This window comes from Microtus pennsylvanicus, chromosome 6, assembly GCF_037038515.1.
Source record: "Microtus pennsylvanicus isolate mMicPen1 chromosome 6, mMicPen1.hap1, whole genome shotgun sequence".
Taxonomy (NCBI): domain Eukaryota; kingdom Metazoa; phylum Chordata; class Mammalia; order Rodentia; family Cricetidae; genus Microtus; species Microtus pennsylvanicus.
The window spans coordinates 90966936-90990697 of record NC_134584.1 but is presented as its reverse complement, the minus strand read 5'-3'; positions in this window follow the sequence as shown (position 1 = coordinate 90990697).

The window sequence follows — 23762 nt, the reverse complement described above, 5'->3', positions numbered from 1 at the left end:
GAAGAAACAAAGGTACAGAGGGCCCCAGAGGTTAGAAGTACTCAAGTCAGGGTCATGTTCCATTTTGTTCTTCTCATTATGGTGTTGTTGATCCAAAAGGCAATCCTGAGGAAGGGCCCTTAGTTGTTGCTGGAGAGAAAACCCAGGCTGTACCAGAAGTCCAGGTCCCGACTCAGAGCCAGGTGCCTGCCTGCACCTCACACCTAGGCACACTCCGTAGTCCTTGGAGTTTCTGAGGCCATGAAAGAAACCACAGCTCCAGGGATGCAACAATGCTCAACTCTTGATCTCTGATCTTGGTTGAGGACAAATCTGGTTTGCGTCCCCAGAGGACTCAATTTTGCTTTCTTTGCTCAGGTCTCTGACCCACCCTGACCCTCATGCTCTTCGTCTGAAAGACACAAAAAGCAGACCGTGTCAAAGGTTGCATGGTGGCCTTTTGTTCCAGACTGGCCCACACAGAAGCTTTGTTTGTTCACGTGTGAGCCTCTACCTCTCCTGTGGTGTCCCCAGCCCTGGGGCCACCACTCAGAGATCCAGGGTTACCGCTTATCTGATGGTCTCAAATGATGGAAAGGCCACTGCTGGTCTAAGAGGTCAATGTGTTGCAAGAAAAAAATGCAAGGCTTGTCAGCTACCTAGTCCATACCCTGAGGGAGACTGCCCCTGCGCTGTCCAAGGGACAAGTCGCTAGCCACAGGTGCCTGCCAGAATTTAATTTTAAATGAATTAAAATGAAACATAACAAAAATTTAGGTCCTTGGAAACTTTCCCCCAATTCCAAGAGCCCAATAGCCACACGTGCCTAGAGACTAGGCACGGGGCATGGCCATTACCACAGGAAGTGCCCCAAGACAGCCATGTTCCAAGTTTCCCCACAGGACCCCACTGTCCCTTTCCTCCAAGTACCTGGCCTGTTGCAGTCAACAAGCTGACAGGGCACAGTGACCCAGGCGAGCCTGTCCCTCTGTTCGCTGTCTTCTTTCACAGAAGAGACTAATCTGTATAGCAGCCCCGTCTTCTCCGCAGGAACAAAGGGAGCGGTCCAGGGAAGGGGCCGCCTTGCTCCCGGCACCTCCTTCCGACTCCCTTAATAGGTGAAAATGCTCCGTTATTTCAAATGAATATAATTACAAAATCCTCTACTTAGAGTAATGTGCCTCCTTTGTGGGGAGAAGACGTCTCCTCTCTCTCATCCTCTCTGCGCAGAGAGGCACTTTACCACTCTGAAAGGCGTGATTCACCGGTCTCCGTGGGCCACTCTCTCCCCGCTCGGCAGTGGGGCACAGTGACTTTGAACCACCCTCTAGCCCCACATCTCCAGTACACTGCCTCTAATCCTGGGTGGACATGGAGCTCAGGGGGTCACCCACGTGGAAGACAAGCCATGACCCCCTGGCTCTCAGGAACACACTCACTTTTGTTCTGACCCACTCGAAGCTGAATCCTACCCCTCCCAGCCTCAACCAAGATGACCCTCCCCCATTTCCTCAGCTGACACCAGAATTTCTTCCTCTAGGAGCCCCTCATGCCCAACTCCAAACCCCAACACAACCCTGCCCACCCACGATGAGTTGAGTTCAAATCACAGCTCTCCCAGTGAAGTCTTGGACAAATCATTCTCTTCACGGTTTACATCTACAAAGGTGGAGAAGAGAATTCAGTTCATTGTCTATGTTTCATGATTTCCTACTCTTCCTCGATGATTGGTCTAACCATGTACGTATAATATTTGGATTTAGCACGGTTAATTTTTTTGGTCAACTTGACATAAACTAGAGTCATCTGAGAAGAGGGAACCTCAATTGAGGAACTGCCTCTGTAAGATTAGCCTGTGGGGCATTTTCTTGATTAATCATTGGCATGGATGGACCCAACCCATTGCGGGTGTTGCTATGCTTGGGCAGGTGGTCCTGGGATATATAAACATGATTTGGGTGAGAATGGCTTTCCTAGGCTCATATGCTTGAATACTTGGTCTCCAGTTGGTAGAACTGTTTAGGCGAGATTAGGAGGCGTGGCCTTGTTGGAGGAGGTGTGGCCACTGGGGGTGGGCTTTGAGGTCTCAAAAGACCAGCTCTTCTCTGCCTTGTGGTTGTAGATAAAGATGTAGATAAAGACCTCAACAGTTCTGTAGTGCTTTGAAAGGTACGGTCCCCATAGACTCATGTGTTTGAACGCTTAGCCCACAGGGAATGCTGCTATTAGGAGGTGTGGCCTTGCTGGAGTAGATACAGCCTTGGTGGAGGAAGTGGGACACTGTGGGGTTGGCTTTGTGGCTTCATAAGCTCAAGCCACGCCCAATGTAGGACGCACAGTCTCCTGCTGCCTGTTGATCAAGATATAGAGCTCTCAGCTCCTTCTCCAGCACCAGGTCTGTCTCCACGCTGCCATGTCCCATCAATATGATGATAATGGACTAAACCTCTGAAACTGTAAGCCACCCCAATTAAATGGTTTCCTTTATAAGAGTTGCCATGGTCATGGTGTCTCTTCACAGGTAACACAGACAAGTCCCTTTGCTCTGCCATCATGGGCTCTAACCCTCTGAAACAGACAGTTAAATTAAACACTTTCTTCTATGAACTGCCTTTGCCATGGTGTTTTATCACAGAAATAGGAAAGGGACTAAGGCAATAAGAAAATAAACTGAACAACCCAGGAGAAGTAAGCCAGTAAGATGCATCCTTCCATGGTAGCTGCTTTGGTTCCAGCTTTCAGGTATGAGTTTTGAGTTCTCCCTTACTTCTCTCAGTGATGGAGTGTGGCCTGAGAGTTATGAGCTGAAACAAATCTTTCCCTCCCCAAATTTCCTTTCCTCAGGGTGTTTTATCACAGTACTATAAACCCCGTGACAGACATTTGTACCAGGGACCAAGGAGGTACCTTGTGCTGGCAGCTGACTTTGGTCATGAGTAAGAACTTCTCAGGTGGTACTGGTTTTGAAGACTTGAGGGGATCGTGGAGAGCAGCTTGGCCCTGTGGAGAGGCTAGGGGAGGCCACTGGTTGAAGGTGCCATCTCGGTTGCAGTAGAAGCCCCCAGCATAGTAGAGATCCCGGTACCATGGGGCAACCACGGACGGCAGCAGGTGTGGCGTGGAGGCAGCCTGAGCCCACGAGACAAGATCCATGTGCTGGAGATAGTAGAGGCAGAGAAGCAAAGCCGTCTGAGACCCCTGGAGCCCAGAGTACCACAAATAGGGCCCAGATGTCAAGCTCTGAATGTTTTACACTGGTGGGTTCCGTTTTGCTTTGATGCGATTGTAGCTGTGCCCTGACTCTTCGGTTTAGAAATAAGAAGTACATAACTTATTTTTTTTTAATTTTATAGGAGCACACAGTTAATAGGCCTTGAAGAGTTTAGAGAAACTAGAATTTTAGAGAGATTTAGAGCATTAGAGAGATTTTGGCGTCTTATTTGTGTATTTTAGAGAGACCTTGGATCTTTTAAAGAGACCAAACTTAAAGAGTGTTTGATTTTATTTTTTAAAGACTGTGGAACTTTTAAAATTATATTAAGTTTCATATCACGATGTTAATATGACATCTTGGGGACAAACGAGAAAGGAAAGGTCGCGATGAAACAGTGATGTGTTTGCATTTCCAGTTGACAAGGGGTCAACTGTCATGGCTAGTCTTATGTCAACTTGAAACAAGCTAGAGTCATCAGAGAGGGGGAAGCCTCAATGGAGAGAATGCCTCTACAAGACTGTCCTGGGGTCAAGTCTTTGCGGGAGTTTTCTTGATTAAAAGTTTGGTGTGGAAGAGCCTAGACAGTTGTGGGTGGTGTTATGCCAGGGCAAGAGGCTTCGGGTTTATACCAGAAGATAAACCAAGCTAGTCTGGAGAAGCAAGCCATTGAGCTTCTGCTTCAGTTCCTCTTTCTAGATTCCCACGATGAAGGAGTGAGACCCAAGGGTTTAAGCCGAAATAAACCTTCTTTCCTCCCAAGCTGCCTTTGACTGTGCTATTTTATCATAACAGGAGCCTTAAGACAGTCTGGGAGCACAGAATATTCTACAGTTGTGAACTGTTGGTTTTCTTCAGTCCTGAATACACAAAGGGGAAACCCCTGGCCACGAAGGAAGGAGCCAAAAAGTGAACATATCTAGGCTGACTGTTCACCGTGTTCAACGTGTACTCGAACACGTTCAAATTATAGCAGGGACCCAGCTATGCGGAGGGCACCTAGCAAGTTCTGGTTGCACTGTGGAAATAGTGGAAGGCAATGGCCTGTTCCCACTGTCCTGAGCACCAGTGTATTTGAGGCTTGCCCCCAAACCTTACTGAGCTGAGCAATAGGGAAGGCTGGATAGTCAAGAGGATGGAGCTACCCCCTCCCCCACACACATTCTTCACAGCCTCCCTCCCTCCCCCGCAACTCTCTTGCTCTACCGAATGTTCCTCCCTCTCCTATGTAGATCTACCTCTCTCAGGGAGCCGCCAGGGACTGAGGACTGTGGAGTGGCACAGGATCAAGAGCCACTGTACCAGACACGTCTGTTTAAATTTAAAGACCCCACTTGAGGTCAGGTCCTGACTCTGGAGATCACCATGAAGTGGCTGTGTAGTGACTGGTGCTGGCTGGGGCATGCTCACATCTCAGGACAGAGGCGAGTGGGGCCTGTCCCAGTCAAGCCCAATCAGGAGTGTGTGGCTCAGTTGCTCTAAGGGCTGGCGCCAACATGACCTGCAGATCAAGGAGGGCTTCCTAGAGGAGTGTACACTTAGCTCTGTCAGGCACAGCGAGCAGTTGTGGATGAAGGATAGGAGAGTAAGGGAAGAGGGTAGCCCAGGCTGAAGGAACAGCATAAGCAAAATGAAGGTTAGCTTCTTCGGGGGAAACACGGAGTGCAGGATGTGGGAAAAAAATGATCTTTTGACTGCGGGAACCAGCTTCTCAGGGAAGCAGAAGCTTTCCATTGGTGGTTTCATTAACCCACTCATCCAAACATGTGCTCCAAACCTGTGAAAGAGCCTTGAGGCCCATGGAAAGTTGGGAGCTGCGTTTAGATCTATTTTGTTCTTGCTGAGCCCACTGAAAAGTCCATCAGGTGCTCTTGTCCCCGGGGACATGCGTGGAAAAGAAATGAGAAACAAGACCCAGAAAATCTTGAGAACAGAGTACCTGGAGGCTGAAGAGAAGCCAGTAGAGTGTGCGTGTGTGTGTGTGTGTGTGTGTGTGGTGTATATTGTAGTGTATGTTATGCGGTGTGTATGTGTGGTATGTGTCATATGTGTTGTGTGGTGTATGTGCAGAGTGTATATGTAACGTGTGTTATGTGCGTGTGGTGTATGTTATGTGTAGTGTATATGTGTGGTATGTATTATGTGTGTGGTGTGTTTGTGGTTTATGTATGGTATGTATGTGTGTTATATGTGTTGTGTGTTGTACATTTGTGCTGTGTGTTATGTGTGTGTGGTGTGTTATACGTGGTGTGTGTGGTATATGTATGTGATATGTATTATGTTTGTGTGTGGTGTGTATGTGCAGTGTGTGTTATATGTGTGTGGTATGAATTATGTGTGGTATGTATTATGTGTGTGTGTGTGTGTGTGTTGGCAGCTCCTAAGAAGAGGCATTATAACCAAGGACAAGTTCCAGCAGACAGGGAGAGTATTCCAGGAGAGAGGAGAAGCATATGCAAGTCACAGACAGAAAACAGAAGGGTGAGGGGACCTGGGGCTGGAGTGCCAAACAAGATGGGCATAGGGCGTGAAGCCTTGGTGCCTTCGCCTGTCATAAGCCAGGCAAACCAAGAGGTTGTGGATTTTATTCTCAGCCTCCACAGGGACCTCAGAACACATAACTGGGTAAGTCATGTAGACATGCCTTCTGCCCTGTGAAGGGGTGCAAAAGGTGCCCAGGTTTCCTGCAGCCACCAGCTGGGACAGGCTCAGATGGTTCCAAAAGTTCCAGCAACTAGCCTCTGCAGATTCTGCAACATTCTGTAACACGCCTGGCTCATCAGGAAAAGGCTGCTGATTCCCAATTTAGAACTCCAAATAAGCAATTATTATCTAGAAAAGGGCAAATATAAGGGCTGGGGGGCGTCACTTAGAAAAGGCTTGTCTAGAATTCCTAGAGCCTTGGATTTGATCCCCAGCTGCCTCAGGAAGGGAGGCGGAGAAGCAAGTATATCTGTGAACACCCTGGGGAAAATAAAGCTTCTCTCAACTGGAAGAAAAACAACAATAAAAACCAAAGGGGCTGGAGAGATGCACAGTCATGAGGCCTGGGGTTCGAATCTATGCATAACAATCTCAGTGGTGTCCCACAATGCCTGTAACTCAATCTCCGAGGGATCCAACACTCTCTGGCCCTCATGTACCTGCAGGGATGTATGCATGCACACACGCATGTACACATGTATACCAGTGAATATATGTCCACACAGGTACACAAGCAAATAAATTAATCAAACCAAAATATTAAAAATAAAGAATATTATGGCAGGGTTTGTGTGGGTTTTTATTATTTGTTTTTTGAAAGAGATAGGGTTTGGTTGCAGAGACCTGCAATCACAGTTGCCTGGAGAATTGCAAGTTCAAGAACACTTGGGGCAACTTAGTAAGACCCTGTCTCAAAAAAAAAAAGTCTGAGGATATAGCTCAGTGAGCTCCTAGAAACACACACACACACACACACACACACACAGAGAGAGAGAGAGAGAGAGAGAGAGAGAGAGAGAGAGAGAGAGAGAGAGAGAGACTGACAGCTGGACAGTGTAAGACAGACAGATCACCTGCATCCAGGAGTTCAAGGCCAAAGCCAGAGAGAGACTCTGTCGCCAGAGGAAAAAGAAAAAGAAACCCTATCCTCAATTTCCAACGTGCTCTGGTGTGGAGAAGAATGGGGAGGGGGCTCCCTACTTCGGTTCACTCTCCTGCAACTTCCCACCCTCCATCTCCCAGCTCCTGGAAATCCAATTTCCTAGTTATGGCGCTGCTTATTAAAAGCACGACTGTGGAGGCTGTTTACTCCAAGATCTATTTTTGTCATAACTGTTTGTAATGGTTAAACCTCAACAGCTTAAACACTCCATACAAAATAATGTATCTTCAATAAACTGAAATATTAACCAATCATATGTAATGGTTCATTTCCAACAGATGCACAGCTCAGGGTCCTCGGGGCATCGTAGAAATTGAAAACCATATTGATGGACTGGCCAGCTTTCAAATTACACCGGGAGGGAGGAAAAAAGCATAGGAAAAGTTCTCATTATGGCTCCCTGACATTAATTTGAGCATTTTTATATGTATGTCCTATTAAGCACTTTAAGTGCTTTTTGATAATTGTGCTTTGTAGTTTTTTACAGCACTTCAGCCTATTCCCAGTTCAATTTCCTCTTTTATCCGATGTTTGAAATATTGATTTCTGACAGATAAAAGCAAACCTTATAATCTCAGCAGCGAGCCGTGAGTGAGTGGGAGAGGCTGCGGAATGCATCGGGGAATGGTCATATTCGAAACAGTCTTTGTTTTATTACATTTCGTCAACAGAATTTACTTACCGCTTGCTGATATTTATGGAAAAAGCCGGGCCGCGGAGCGGGCCGAGATATTGCCAATTTCAGCTCTACTTTTTGCATTTAGTAAGATAAAAGGCGCTTCCCCCTCGGAGCCTGGTGATTGCAGTGGCTTAAACTGCTGTCAGCCAACTGTGAGTAACTGTGATTTATCTCCTTCAGCCTGTGCGTGGTGGTGGAGCTGCAAACTTTTCCTCCAGGTTTGCATTAAAAGCTGACAGCCTGTCAGGGCGCTTACAGTCTCCCTTCTTGTGCCTACAGGCTCTCCTAAGAGACCCTGGCCGGGGAGAATCCCACACTCCTTTAGGCCGGGTGCCACCTGACCCCTGACTGCGTGCATATCAAGAAGTGGCCCCGGAATACAAATTCACCTCTCTGTTGTGACGATTTCTGCCACAGTCAGTTCGTGGATTACATATGGAAGACCTTCCTGACCCTAGTTGTGCGGTGCTGAGGCCTTCCCAGGAGGGCCTTCACCCTCCACAGCAGGGGTTCTCAGTCACCAAGGGTGCGTTTGACCACACGTCCTGCAAGGGGACATTTTCAGTACTCACGATTAGGAGAGGTGTCCTGCTGGCACCTCATGGAATAAGTCAGGGAATCTGAGAGAGGTCCTTTGGGACACAAGATGATTCCTCACAACACAGAATTCTCTACCCCCGCCAAATGTGGATGGGGCTGATGCTGAGAAGCCTTGATGGTGAACACGGGGGTTGCAGGTAGCAGCAACAGAGCTGAGACTTGGGACCTACCTACCTCAGACACTGCGGTCAGACGAGGAGTGACCCAGGATCTAGGGGAAGCCCGCCTGGCAGAGAGAAGCCAGGAAACATAGGGACGGTGACTGTCGTGGCCCAGTATGGGGACCGTGAGACAAACACAAAGTAGGGATGTGTTTCTGAAGTCACACTGGCAGAACTGACATCGCACGTGGCAAATACGGGAAGCCGAGGGCCTACGGATGATAGACTGCCTCCTGTCTATAGACTTATTACAGTGTGATTACAGGCGTCGCGCAGCCCAGAGAGAAAGGACGAGGAAGAAAACAGCCTGGCGTGAATCACCATAGAGGTGACGCGTCCGTGTGACAACATCTCTGAAGGCAGCGCAGGGATGACTGGGTGGCGGTCGGCACAAGGACACAGGAACTAGAAGGTCCAGGGGACTTGCCCCAGCTTCTCAGCATGCCAAGAATGGCACCTGCCCTAGAATCCCCACAAGGCCCTCTCTGGTTTCCCTCACTGCTGTGGGTGAAGAGCACAGACTCCCGTCAGGGTCTGTTTGTCTCAGCATCCTGGGAGACATTTAAAACCAAATAAAGACCGGCAAGGACCTGGCCAAGCTTCACCCAAAAGGAAAGTGGGCAAGATTCGCATTTCTCTTGGACCTTAGGGCTACCCACTCAGGTGCCTGAGCCCCCTCCCCTCCCATACCTGATGTGCCAATCACTCCATCCAACAAATACTGAGTACCTACTGTATCCTGCTGAGCCCCATGCTACACAACGGAGCCACAACAAGAGATCCAAACAACCCAAATCCGAAGCTGTCTCTCGCGTCTGCTCTGCTGTTTAGTAGTCGCGAAGCTCTGGCAGGCTGGCTGCGAGCCCAGTGATGGGATGAAAGGGCACAGTGAGGGTCAGCATCAGCCAAGCGCTGCAGCTGTAACACGCACGTGCGCTCCCGTTGCTTCTCATTCTGTAGGTCTGCATTGCCGTCCCCTGGGAGCCAGGTGGACAGAACAGCCGGCATCTGGAGCAGTAGTCTGGTGGCATCCAGAGAGCCCAGGGACACTTCTGCTAGCTCAGCATGCGTCTGCCTGCCCATGGCACAGCCTTCATCTCCCATTCGATTGGCCAAAGAAAGCCACGTTAACACTCTGCCTGAATTCGACAGCATGGGTTGGGACCACAGCGCTCCAGTGGGAATGGGGATCTGCAGGGCGAAACAAGAGCCACAAGCCTAAGAACACATCCCAAGACCTCTGACTTCAAGAACTCTAGGTCCTCGGCCTCAAATCACAGTCCACTGGCAGAATTTTTAAATTATCTGCCAACAAATTGTTAACGAGATTTTATATCAAAAGTACAATTCTTTCAACGCTTTAGAAGGCCAAGCCACAGTGGTTGTACAGTTCTGTGGCAGCATCTCTGAAGACAGCTCAGGTCTCCGCACACTGCCCAGCCTAGTCCTGCTTTCTCTAGTCTAGGTGACCTACCCAGCCCATGGGCTCTTGAGTCTGCAGGCAATAACCTAGCTAATACACTGGACCAATGAGGAACTAGGGCCGCCCAAACTCACAGGCCAACTAATTGCAGTCTCGAGACAAAGCCACTCTTGTGCCCAGTGTGAGAGGCCGCCAGGAAAGAAAAAGGTTCTGAAAAGGGGCCTGGGCCGTGCACACGGATCGCAACTTTGGGGTACACACCTGTCCCTCACCCAGCTCTCAAATGATGGGAATCAGTTGTCTTCATTGGATGAGCACCTAGCAATACTCGTGGTCCAAACCAGGCGGTACAGAGCTCCACGGGGCTCACTGGGAAAGCAGGGGACCCTCACCTTTCAGAGAACTGCCTGTGGACGGATCAGACACCCCTAGAATCGCATCCACAGCCTGCTTTGAGCCCTGTTCCTCTGGGATACACCCCCAAAACAGGAAGCAAGGGCAAGGACGATGACACTTAGGGACAAAATGCCTGCTGGGGAGTCTAGCTTGTGCACGCATTTGAATTTTCCTGCATCTATATGCCTCTGAGCCATGGAGGAACTGAATCAAGAGGGTTGTGTGTTATCTCTGAACAGGGGCAAATGGACCCTGCTGAAGTGGGTGGTAGTTAGCCCAGACGCCACCCCTTACACTTAACAGCACCACGCTTCTCCATAAGTCCTAAGGGCCCTCCTAAGTAAAAGCTGGAGGAGCTGCTAAGCCCTGTTCCACTCCATGCCACGGGCATATAAACTTGACCACACAGTGGGTGCTGACCTCGTAGGATAGATGTTAATCAGCCCTTCTCTGCTGAAGCAAAGTAACTGATACAACTTCAAAGGCAGAGAGGTTCAGGGTCCCAAACGCCCTTCAGAGACAAGCCCTCCACTCCCAGTAACCTTCCTTCACCCGGCCCCACCTCCTGACAGGACAGCCCCTCGGTAGATTAATCCACTGATGAGCTTAATGCCTGATGACCATGTCACCTCTCAATGGTGGCCCCAGGTGGGGACCAATCCTTAAAAGTGTGATAAAGTCTTTGAGAAACACTTCATATCCAAACCATGGCAGGTAGAGAAGTCTCCTGTCTCTCCCTAAGACAGTGGTTCTCAATCTTTCTACACTACGACCCTCTAATACGGTTCCTCATGCTGTGGCAACCCCCAACCATAAAATTATTTCCTTGCTATTTCATAACTGTAATGTTGCTACTGTTATAAATTGCAGTGTAAATATCTGATATGTGACCCCCCTCCACCAGTGGGGTCACAACCCACAGGTTGAGAACGGCTTCCTTGAGCCCGCATGGTACCTTCTAGCACTTACAGGAAGCTCCAGACTTCCTCTGAGGGCGGGACTTCCTGTGCTCATGGGACCTCTCGACCACTGCCATTAGCGCTGCCTGCAAAGCCAAGACATGGTTTCATCCCTGTGGCCAGGGCTGCGGGTTAGCCTGCACACTAGCCCTCAGGTTCACAGTCTGTCGTGACAGAAGGGTCAGGAACATGCCTACTTCCCTCTTACATTGTCATGTGGGGGAGCACATGATGTTCTGAGGTGATGTGTATTGTTGACATGGGTACAGCCATGCCAAGGATTCCAGAATGGCAAAGCCTTCCCCAAGTCAGGTTCAGGGAATTGGCAACACCTCTCCCTGGTCCATGTGTAGATACTCACAATGAGTACAAAAAGGGGGCTTGACTGTGGCTTCCTCCCCAAGCATGTAGCAGCCGAGATCTGCTCTGCTGGGGAGAACTCCTACCTAGTGAACTAAAGCTGCCCTGTTGTGCACAAACCCCCTTTCTTACTCAACCGTATACCATACACCTGCCTCCTTGGTTCAGACATATGAAGTAAACACTGAATCTCCAGGGTGCCGCTTCTGTTATGTCCATCAAAGCACAAAGCCCACCCAATCCCAGTTTATCTACACACGTGTCTGTGTGTCTGTCCTTTCTTCATTCCTTGTTGCTCCAGTCAGGGCGGCCCCAAAGTCGCGCAGGTTGTAGGCCTGGCTGTCTGTTTTAAGTTCTGAATGTGTGTTCTGCTTGGGGCTACATAGCTTTCCTCCTGTTATTTATGTCTAGTGGAGGAAGAATGATTTGTTGCTTTTTATAGTAACTCAACGACTCTCCTCTCCGTTTGAGTGTTTTTGTTTGTTTGTTTGGATGGTTAGCTGGTTTTTCCTAAAATTTCTGGGACTGAACTGAGAGCCTTGTGTGTGTGCTCGGCGGCAGGCATCCTTCCTCCGAGCTGCCCTCCAGCCCTGGAAGATCTTGTGGGAAGTGAATCGGTCGAAGTAAAACTAGAGTCAAGTGAAAGAACTCCAGCAGGAAGAGAGGTCAGCACAGGGCAGAGTGAGTGTGGCCTTCGCGGCGGCGCGCTGAAAGCTGCGGGTCCTCGGGGTCCCAAGGGGATGCTCGGGCTGTGTGAGAACTGCAGTCATGTACTCTTGTCACGGTGTCCTCAGCTCCCGCCAGTTACCGAGATGACTGGATGGAATTTCTAGAGATGACGAATTTCTAGAGATGATGAAAGCAGAGCTTGAACACTGACTAGGGGGCAAGGAGAAAAGTGTGAACCCCCCACGAATTCTGAATCCTCAACAAGAACAAAGGTGCTTGTGGATCTTGAGACTGTGGCAGGCATTACTAATCAATCCTGCTTCTAATTTCCCTTGACCCAGATGTAGCCTCAGGATCTGTCTTAGCACTGCACTCTAGGCACATAGTCAGAATCAACGCACATAATGAGCCCTATTTGTCATTCTTGGACTGGTCCCTCTTTTGGAATTGATTATTGTCCCCTAAAATTACAAACCGCTTGGCATGCAAAAATTTGTGGGAGCTCTGAAACCTGAGGAAATGGGGTTAACCCCATCAAAGGGTATGAGTCAGGACATTTCACCCCTGAAGTTTCCCTCAGATCAGAAGATTGTGAAAGAGCCTGCCTCTTCGTTTAGGCTAAAAGTCTCCACTCAGGCTGCGGCCCTCACTTGAACTGGGGAGAAGCAAAACTCGCCCATGAGTTCAGAGGCCCTGTTTGACGAGAAAGGAGCGAATGGCCTGGGAGGCTTCTCAAGAGGCAACTCTGGCACTGAGGATTTCCTTATGCCAGGTGCTGCCAAGCTGGGCACCTGCCAGGCAGGGATGACAAGAGCAGGCAGGGACAAGAGCAGGCGTCCCCCAGATTGCCTGGAGGAGTCCTCCCGGAGCTCTGTGCATGGTGGCCAGGGAAAAGGTCCCACCACCATCACCTGTCCTTAGAAGGTCTCAGCTCCTTCCTCAGGGCAGGTGTTCCTCCAGGGTGCCCCGAACAAGTGACTGTGCAGCCCGAGCTGTGACCCAAAGGTCATCACGGCACACGCCTTTAATCCCAGCACTCAGGAGACAGAGGCAAGTGGTTCTCAGTGAGTCTGAGGTCGGTCTGGTCTATAGAGTGAGTTACAGGATAGTCAGATAGTCAGGATTGTTTCACAGAGAAACCCTGTCTCAAAAAACCAAATATATATATATGAGAGAGAGAGAGAGAGAGAGAGAGAGAGAGAGAGAGAGAGAGAGAGAGAGAGAGACAACATTAGGTCAGACATGTTGGCAAAGGCCTATAACCTCAGCACTCAGAGGCAACTGAGGCAAAAGGGTCACAACTTCAAGACCAGCCTGGGTTTCTGGTTCTTTTTTTTTTTTATTTCTGGTTCTTTAAAAAAAGAAAAAGAAAAGAAAAATAAAGAAAAAGAGCTACTGAGGCTGGGTGTTGCCCCGTGGTAGACTGTTTACTGAAAATGCTTGAGTTCCTGGTTCCCATTCCCAGTAGTGTAAACACAAGCAAAGTCAACAATGCAATGACTGTAACATGCTATATGCAAGCGTACATCATGGTGTTCACAGAAAAGCTTAAGATACTTAAAAAGAGTGGAAGAGGCAGACACACAAGTCAGCTTAAAGTGATAGCTCTCTGTGAGATCCAGGGACCAGGTCACAGGTGAGCACTGGCCGGTTCCTGGGTCTCTGTAATGAACTTTACTCTTGCAGTGGGTGTGCTGGGTCCTGAGGCTCCCAGGCCCTCATCCTACCTTCTGAGAATGACATTCCAGTTTTCCTTTCTTTCACCAGTGTAGAAGGAGCTGTGAGCCACTTCCCGCCACCCAGCTCCCAGCCACCAGCTAGCTTTTGCCCCAAAATAATTACATGGAAACTGTATTCTTTTAAACACTGCCTGGCCCATTAGTTTCAGCCTCTTATTGGCTAATTCTCACATCTTGCTTTAACCCATATTTAGTAATCTGTGTAGCACCACAAGGTGATGGCTTACCGGGAAGGATCTTAACCTGTGTCCATCTTGGAGAGGAGAGCTATAGCATCTGCCTCACTTCCCTTCTTCCCAGCATTCTGTTCTGTCTACTCCGCCTATCTAAGCTGCTGTCCTATCAAAGGCCAAGGCAGTTAGTTTATTAACCAATGAGAGGAACACATAGACAGATGACCCTCCTCCATCACACCAGCCATCCTTTCCCCCTTCTCAATCCAGGGGTTTCCCGGAGGTGAGTACACACTCTAAGCCTGCCCAGTCATGCACACCATTCCCTGGATCCAGAGACCTGCCTCTGAGAGGATTCACTTCTGGTACTTCTGTGAGAGATGTTCCTGAAGAGATGATGGAAACCGTAAGGACACGTGTCCTGGGTCATTCGCCACCATTACACTGCCCCGGGAAGAAAGCCCACCAATGCTGAGTGGCCTAGAGAGAACAGATCTGAGCTGAGGAGAGAAGACCGTACTGCAGCTGAGCACCTAGGTCCAGCCATTCCTGAGGTCTGCAGACCCTGGGCTATTGTGAACCAAGACCTCTTTGCTGCCTAAGCCAGTTTAAACTGCAAACCCATCACATTCTGTCAGTGGGGAAATATTTAAGGCCAGACAGCAAGCCATACTGCTCCCATCCACTTCTTGTCTTGGTTTTGAGTTGAAAAAGAAAAGGGGCCTCTCCCTTTAGACATCTTAAGGTAACTGTCGGCCACCTTCCCATTGTCCCCTGCCACTCCTCCACCTTCTCCAGCCTAGTCACGCACTTGGCACACACACACCAACCACAGGGCCATGGGCCACATGCACTTTCCTTCAAGTTGGCTTTACAGTTCCCCAAGTCATGCATGCCCCCAGCCCCTTCTTCAGCTTCTGACCCTACAGCATCAGGGTCTGCAGAAGCCACTCAAGCCCCTGGGACATAACTTCCTCCACATGCTGGGGATTTCAAAAGCAGCCAGGGCGTGAACTGAGAGTTGAGGGAAAGCGGGTTCCCTCAGAGAGAAGGCTCAGTGGTTAAGACCCAGGTTTGGTTCCCCATCACCACATGGCAGCTCACAACTGTCTGTAACTCCGTTTCCAGGGGATCTGATGCCAACCTCAACCCTTTACAGACACAGCCATGCACACGATGCATATACATACATGCGGGCAAACACTCATACATGAAAAATAAAAATAAATACATCTTTTTTCAAACGAAAAGAAAAGAACCAGAAATGGGAGACAAGGTACGAACCAGGAACAGGAAGAGAATTTCTGAAAGGAAGACATTGGGTAAGGGAGGGGTCTGTGGGGCAGTCATCACTGGAGACTGTCTTCAGACTGCTCATTGGAGCACACCAGAATACATAGTCCCCATGGGCACGCCTGGTCCCCACGGACATGTATGGCCCCCACCCAAATGCACGGTCCTCACCGGCACACATGGCCCACGGCCTCTCAGCAATTGTAGACATCCTAACTCGAACACATCACAGAAGAGTTGGAAAAGAAGAGCAAGCACCACCAGGCCCACATCCTATGGCATGTTGCTGGTCAGAGTAAGTGATGGTCACCTCTTCCAGGAATCCAGGGGCAGTCCTGTCTCTGTAACCCACACTCAGTGAACCCCAACACCCACCGTGGCAGCTAACCGTCCTTCAGCTTGTGCGGGATGTTCCTTTCGAGAACAAAGTCCCACTGCTGGTCAAAGGGAACCTGGAAGGCCACAGGGCCTCTGGCCTTCTTTTAAATCTTTTATTCGTTCTTTGTCAATTCTACGTGTGCTCAATGTATCCACTCCCAACTCTCCATTCCCACCCCTTGAGGCAACCCCACCATGGCCCCTCCCCATTTAAGGTCCTCTCAAAGAATTGCCAATGCACCCTCAACTCCACAGTTAAAGGATCTGCGTATTTGTCCCTACTAAGGATTGAACCTGAGACCCCACTCATGTCAGTCAAGCATTCTGCCTCTGAGCTATGTCCTCCAGCAGACTAATCTTGGTTTACGCTGGGCCGGTTTTACTCCTGTCCCTCCTCACCCTGAAACTACTGGGGTGAGTTTTATACATTTCAAATCTTCAAGGTTGATAGGCGGGCAGCAATCACAACGTAGCTCTAGCAGACAAGAGGCTAGCAGAATTCTATTTGACACACCCGAGCCTTCTCCTCTGCCAGTGCCCCATGCCCCCTCTGCATCCCTGATGCCCACCATGAGGTGTGGCACTTTCAGGTAGCTGGGTTGGGATTTCCGTACCCCTGCTGTTTGATCTTTGCTGTCAAACTGGCTGGGTGGAGAGGGCCTAGTCGATTAGTAAAGCCCTCTTTTGAACGTATCTGTGAGAGATAACTGAGGGGGAAGACCCAAGCTGAGTGTAGGTGAGACCCCAGGCTGGGGGCGGGGTGCGGAGTAGAATAAAGGGGGAGAAGACAAAATCCCCAAACCTGGACATTCTCTCTGCTTCATGGCTGCCCTTAGGTGAGCTGTTCTGCTTGCCATGATACCCTAAAACCACGAGCCAAATAAATCTTTCCTCTCTCCAGGCGTTTTTCTTGGGGTTTTTGTCACAGCAATGAAAAACTGGCCAACATGGCCCCACTGTGCCAACTGACCAACATGGCCCCCCTGTGTCAACTGACCAACATGGCCCCTCTGTGTCAACTGACCAACACGGCCCCTCTGTGCCAATTGACCAACATGGCCACTCTGTGTGCCAACTGACCAACATGGCCCCTCTGTGTCAACTGACCAACATGGCCCCTCTGTGTCAACTGACCAACATGGCCCCCCTGTGTCAACTGACCAACATGGCCCCCCTGTGTCAACTGACCAACATGGCCCCTCTGTGCCAACTGGCCAACATGGCCCCACTGTGCCAACTGACCAACATGGCCCCTCTGTGTCAACTGACCAACACGGCCCCTCTGTGCCAACTGACCAACATGGCCACTCTGTGCCAACTGACCAACATGGCCACTCTGTGCCAACTGACCAACATGGCCACTCTGTGCCAACTGACCAACACGGCCCCTCTGTGCCAACTGACCAACACGGCCCCTCTGTGCCAACTGACCAACATGGCCCCTCTGTGCCAACTGACCAACACGGCCCCTCTGTGCCAACTGACCAACACGGCCCCTCTGTGCCAACTGACCAACATGGCCCCTCTGTGTCAACTGACCAACACGGCCCCTCTGTGTCAACTGACCAACACGGCCCCTCTGTGCCAACTGACCAACATGGCCCCTCTGTGTCAACTGACCAACACGGCCCCTCTGTGCCAACTGACCAACATGGCCCCTCTGTGCCAACTGACCAACACGGCCCCTCTGTGCCAACTGACCAACATGGCCACTCTGTGTGCCAACTGACCAACATGGCCACTCTGTGTGCCAACTGACCAACATGGTCCCCCTGTGGCAACCTCTGTGCCAACTGAACAACATGGCCCCTCTGTGCCAACTGACCAGCATGTCCCCTCTATGCCAACTGACCAACACGGCCCCTCTGTGCCTTCCCACAGGACTGATGGAGGTCAGGAAAACCTGCCGTGGTGGTCAGCATTTTATCAGATGGCTCAGCACCCAGCCAAACAATTGGTTAAGATTCTGCAAAATGACCCAGAACCCGCACATGGTAGTCTCATGGGAGCAGAGGTCTGGGTAGAGGCCCCTTAGTGTCAGTCATTTTACACATTGCTACCTGGCAAAGCCAACTTAATGAGTGAAGAGTTATTTTGCTCCCGGTTCCAGATTCCAGTCCACCATGGAGGCAAGAGCTTCAGGCCGCTGGTCACACTGCACCGCTGTCAGGAAGCTGACGGAGGAGGGGGATGTGCTCTCATGTCTCTCCCACCCTTTTTTATTCAGTCCAGGCTCCTTGCCCACGTAGATGCTGCCTATGTGTACAGTGGGTCTCCCCACCCCACTTACCTAATCTAGATAATCTCTCCCATATATGCCCAAAGATTTGTTTGCAGGGTGAGTCTCAATCACTTCAATCATCACACTCCACAGTGAGCAGGAGGAAAATAGCTGAGGAAGGTAGACAAGGTGGGCATGTCCACAAGCAGTGGGCAGCCAGAGCTCAGGCCTGCTTGCTGGAGACCTTTGGAGATTCAGTCCATAGAGGACACCTTGGTGCTTATCCACTTGAGATGAAAGGACGGTGAGGGCTTATCTATCTGTTCCGTGGCAGTGTTAACTGTCTGGCAGGTCTACCTTGGGGGCAGTTGTTATTGCTCACGGTTCTAGGGTACAGTCTATCTTGGTGGCAGGAACATGAGGTCACACTGGGTATTCAGTCAGGAAGCAGGGGTGATGAGCCCTTCTGTGCTGATAAAGACTGTTGGGCAGGTAAGGAGGGAGACACACTTGCCTCAGGAAGCTCATGCTATGCACCAAACCATCCCTGAGAGAGCAGGCAAGTGCTGCAAGTCTGCCAGCGCCCTGGACATCAGCAAACTATTCATCCTCAGCCGGACAGGAGCTGCAGTCATAGGGCTCACCCAAAGGAGCCTCAGGCTGTGCTTCCCTGGTCTTTTGTGTGGTTCCATGATACACTTGTTCTAGGATGGCCCACTCTGATGCGGGAAGTCCTTCTGTATATGTGTTGCTTTTATTGGGTTAATGAATAAAGAAGTTACTTTGGCCTGGAATAGGGCAGAGTAGAGCTAGGTGGGAAAACTAAACTGAATGCTGGGAGAAAAAAAGCAGAGTCAGGGAGAAGCCATGTAGTCAGTACAGGAGACAGACGCCTCCACCGGAGTCCACCAAAGCTTTGCCGGTAGGACACAACCTCATGGTGATGCACAGATTAATGGAGATGGGTTAGTTTAAAATATAAGAGCTAGCTAGAAATATGCGTAAGCTATTGGCCAAACAGTATTACAAATCATACAGTTTCTGAGTGATTATTTCAGGTCTGGACAGCCAGAAAAGAAGGAGCAGCCTCCCAACAACACCACTCCCAGAGATTTCAGGGTTCCCCTGGGAAAAGACAAAACAGTGGCAGCAACAACAAAAAGTCAAAAAGATTTGCACAAGAAAATTTGGCCCCACCAGAGATGCCATTGATGCATTGACGCCTGCTTCCTGCTGACCTAACTATTTTCAAGTTCCCCCTCCACAATTACTGCCATCAAATTATTATCAATCAGGCTCTCAATTGTTTGCTCTGCCCTGCAATGTAGTAGGTTAAATCTCGCTGTCAGTGGGATGCTGCTTCCTAGATTTCCATTGAAGTCTGATGACTTTCATCTTTGAAGACAACACCCATCACTGTCTGGTCCCCGCCCCTGCTGGTGAAGGGCAGCCCGTCATGAATTCCTCACTCTGGGCAAACACTTCACTAGGCATTCAGTTCAGGGCCATACTCCAGGTACTGCTGCTGCGGCACCCACTGCAGGAAGAGGCAGCTCTGCCCCTGACTGCACACCCTGCACCAGTTCTGGTAGTATCCACCGAGGGGATTTGGCCCTACCCGCCCACCCCAGCTTGGCGGCATCGCCATGCTGGAACCTGGCATGTATTCCAGACAGCCGTGGAGAGTCTCAGGACTCCACGTGGAGGCAACAGCAGGTCTTCAGTCCACACCTCTGAAGGGCAGAGCATCGGCTTTCTCATCAGCGTTTCCAGATGTTTGCAGCTTCCTCAATTTTCCCCTGCTTCCTGAACATTTATTTAGGACGTGTCAGTGATGATCTGTCCTGTGCCAGATAGTGGGCATGGCAGAACAGCAGACGGGACAGGAACTCTGCACAGCACCCAATCTGAACAAGTTTAGAGTCCACGGAGAGATGCAGACCACACACAGATAACCCAAATACAAAGGATCATTAATTAGAACCAGAGGCATAAGAGAAACCTGAGGTAAGGGAAGAAGGGAGGGTGTGGAGGGCACCAGGCAAAAAAAGTGTGGCAATTCTGCTCTCCCAAGAGGCAGAAAGATAGTTAAGCCAAGAGAGGATGGGTGGGAGCTTATGGCGCACGGGGGGGGGGGGTGTTCACAAAGAAAGGAACAGGAGGATGGGAGCCAAACCTTCAGGTCCAAGTGCGTGCCTGATATGCCTGAGAAAGGAGAGAAAAAGAAAGGGAAGATGGGGAGCTGAGCTGAAAATCTCTGAAGAACTGAGCTAACAAGGTGTATATAGTTATAAAAGAGAATGCATAGCTTGCTCGCGCAATGCGAGGCCGGGCGGTCCCACCATGGCCTTCTACAAGATGGAGAGCCAAACACTGGCAGCCCAGCCCAAGAAGCTGGATGCCCCAAATGAGGAATGCTCTCTAGACCAAGGCTGAGATCTAGAAAACCTGCATAGTCACCAGGGTGAGCTACAGCTAGTGCCCACAGGTGACAACAGTGACAAAGGCATCCCCTCTCAGGAAAAAGCAAGCTTCACTAGCTGGCTGGGTTCCTCTAGGCTGTGCTCTGAATCTGGAATGTACCCATGGGCTATTGTATTAAGCACCTGATGAGCCCAGCTTGCAGGGCTATTTTGAAGACTGTGCCTTTAGGAAGAGGGGCGTGACTGGAGGAAGCAGCCCCAAGAGGTCAACCTGTGATAGTTATAAATCCATTGGTCCCAGTCTGCATGCATGACTTCGTGGCCAGCTACTGCATGAACAAATTCCGCTGCACACTTCTAAAACCACTCACTGATCAAGCCCAGGGCTGTTCTATTGTTCTTTCTCCGCTACGACAGACTGCAATTCTCTGAAGTTGGGAGCCAAAATAAACTTCCTATTACCAGCTGCTTCTGTGAGATATTTTCTTACAGCAACATAAAATGTAACTCATGAATGTGGTGTGTGTGGGTGTGTGTGTGTGTGTGTGTGTGTGTGTGCATACATGCACGCATGTGCACCCATGAATGTGGCGGTCTAAGGTTAATGTCAGCAATTGTACCAGCTTGCTCATCTATCTTATCTTACTCATTTATTCACTCAAAGCCGGAAACCCGGAGCTTACGGATGGAACCAGTCTCAATAGCTGGCTTGCTCTGGGGATCCCGTGTTTCCACCTGAAATTTACATGGGTCTGAGAGCCACACTTAGGTCCTTGTGGTTGTGCAAAAAGCACCCTAACCATCAAGTCACCTCCCGAGTTCTCTCCTTCCACTTTTGTTCATGTGTACCCCCAGCTTGTCAATGTTTGGGGCTTGTTTGGTGCCACAAGCAAACCCTTTACTACTGAAGAGTCAGGGCCACTGACCACCATGCATGTTTGGGCTTCTATGGTTTTCCTCTCAGATACAGTAGGGCAAGGGAGTGGCAGGAAGATACATTACCCACTCCCACCCATGTTTCCCTGCACCCCTACCATGCAACAGTAGCCAGAGCCCTTTCTGAGCTGTGATCAACTAGCTCTGCCACCACAGCACTCTCCTTGCCCACTGTTCCTGGGCATCTAGTGTCTGAGGCACCCAGAAACAGCAGACTCACATTCTAATGGGAATCTACTCCTATAAGGGAACCTCTGGTCTTTCCAGAAGGGACCTGCTACAGACAACTGCCCGCCTGTAGCACATTGATTTCTAGAAGAATAGTGCCGTCATGGAGCTCAGTGCTAGCCAGCCAGGCTTCCAGGGGCAGCAGTAACTAAAGTGCCCTTCTGTAGTAGTAGTTCCTGAGAGAGAACCTGTACCAGCCTTCATCTCCACAGTCGTGACATTGTGCCCAGGCAACTGACCCCCTCTACTTGGTGGTCAGGAGTAAAGGGTGATTACAGAGTCATCCCATCCACTCTGGTGCTCAGTCCCCTGCTGGGGTGGGATTTCCTGGCTGGGAAGTCTCTGAGATGTGTTCAGGGTGTTTGCTGTTTCATGTGTCCCCTTGGGTCTCTAGTCCATCCTCCTTTCTGCAGCCCTCTCCTTACAGAGCGCTGCCCACTGGCTCTGCCCAAGACTTCAAATAAGTTTTCAGAATGTTTCTAAGCTCACAGTCCCAACCCCATTTTGATTTCGTAAAATGCCCCCATCTCCCTTCTTACATTGTATCTAAGAAGAAATCCCCCATTGTCCTTATTTATACAAAAAAAATCACCTAGTTTTCCCTCCTTTACTTTTCCTCTCTATTTCAAATTTTCATCTTACTAGTCAAGCGTGGCCAGCCAGCATTCTTGGCATCGACGTCTACCTGGTTCTTGGGTTTTGCTAAATTTGGTTGAGCATTGTGAGCTTCTGAGTTTATCATATTTGAAAAACATCTCATTCCTTATTTCTTCAAAAAATTACTTAAATCCCTTTCTATGTCTTCTCTCCTTTGGGAGCGCATGTCCTTGGTCACCTGATGTCCCTCAGATTCCTGGTGCTGTTTTTTGTCCCTGTTCTTTCCAATGTGCTTCAATTTAGATGTCTTCTATCATTGTGTCTTCAGGGTCTCTGTGGGATCCCTCCTTCACTCACGGGGTCCACATGCTAGGACCCCTGAGGATCCTCTGCACGGTGAAGCATGCCGTGGTTTTAATGCATACCTGTACCTGTATGAAGCCCAACTTGCAAAACCGTCGCAGGAGAGATGTACAGCTTATTTCCAAAAATGAAATTGGAAAACAGTAACAGTATCCTTTAATCCAATCCATCTCTGCAAGTTTTTCACTTATGCCTTTAAGCCACAGTTAGTCATAGGTAATCAATACAGAAAAACCTCTGGTTAAGGGGAAAAGCTGGTCTTTCCTCTGCAATACACAGCCTAGCATTCTTCCCACGCAATGCATTTTCATCTCACACTCTGTGAGACACAGAAGTCCAAGTTGGTCCCTCTTCGTGTTTGCCTTACAGTTGCTAAACACTTAAATGCGAAGACTATAAATAGAATGACAAGCTACTGACCTTGCCTACCAACACTAACTTCTTTGTTCAGGTTGGCTTCCTTTGACAGGTTCATTTCCCCATGGTGAGAACTGTTTTCATGGTTTTTATATCACACAGATCTGGGGAGTTGGGGGGCTCCTGCGATTGAGCAGAGGTCTTGGTGTATGCTGTGGAAGCACTCACCCCCTACGCTCCCTCCCCAGCCCAGCAGAAATATCAGCTTTGCTATGCAGCGGGCTCTTTACATTCCTTAGTTTTGTTTCAGTTAAGTTGTGGGGTGCAGTTTGCTTCTCTGGGGCTGATGCTTTTGGGATTTGCTAGGCAGGAGCAGAGCCCCACTCATCCTCAGCTAATCTCTTTAATTCCATCACATCCTGGCTCTGGCGTCTCAGAAGCCAACAGATACCAGCCACGAGAAAATCTCAAACTTACTGCTGTATCTTGTCTGGGGCCAGAAGTTCAGAGCTATTCCTCTCCTTCTTATCCGCTGACTAAAGTTGCCTCAGGAACACCAGGATCCCTGACTCATCTTAGGGCCTCCCTTCAGATCAAGTCACATGGTTTTGCCAGTCGCAGCAATCAGTACAGCTTCTGATTTATTTCCAGATGTGCTAGTGAGCCCCATTCCACTGACACTTTTCTTTCCATCAGCCTTGAACACAAGGCAAAGAAAGCCCTGAAAGCATGAGAATGCATGGTGCCCTTCCCTGGTGCGTTCCCAGTATCGTCAGTGACCAGCCACGTATGCATTTCTCACTAAAACCGTCATCCTCCGATGACTCTCCTGACTTCATGACTCCTTGTCCACTTTCATCTCCAGTTTCTTTCTTCTGCCATCTGTTGCAAGAGCGCTGCTCCGTCTTCATGTAGACCCTTGCTCTCTTTAAGATTTTAAGAGCCTCAACAGTGACTGAGTAGGCCCTTGC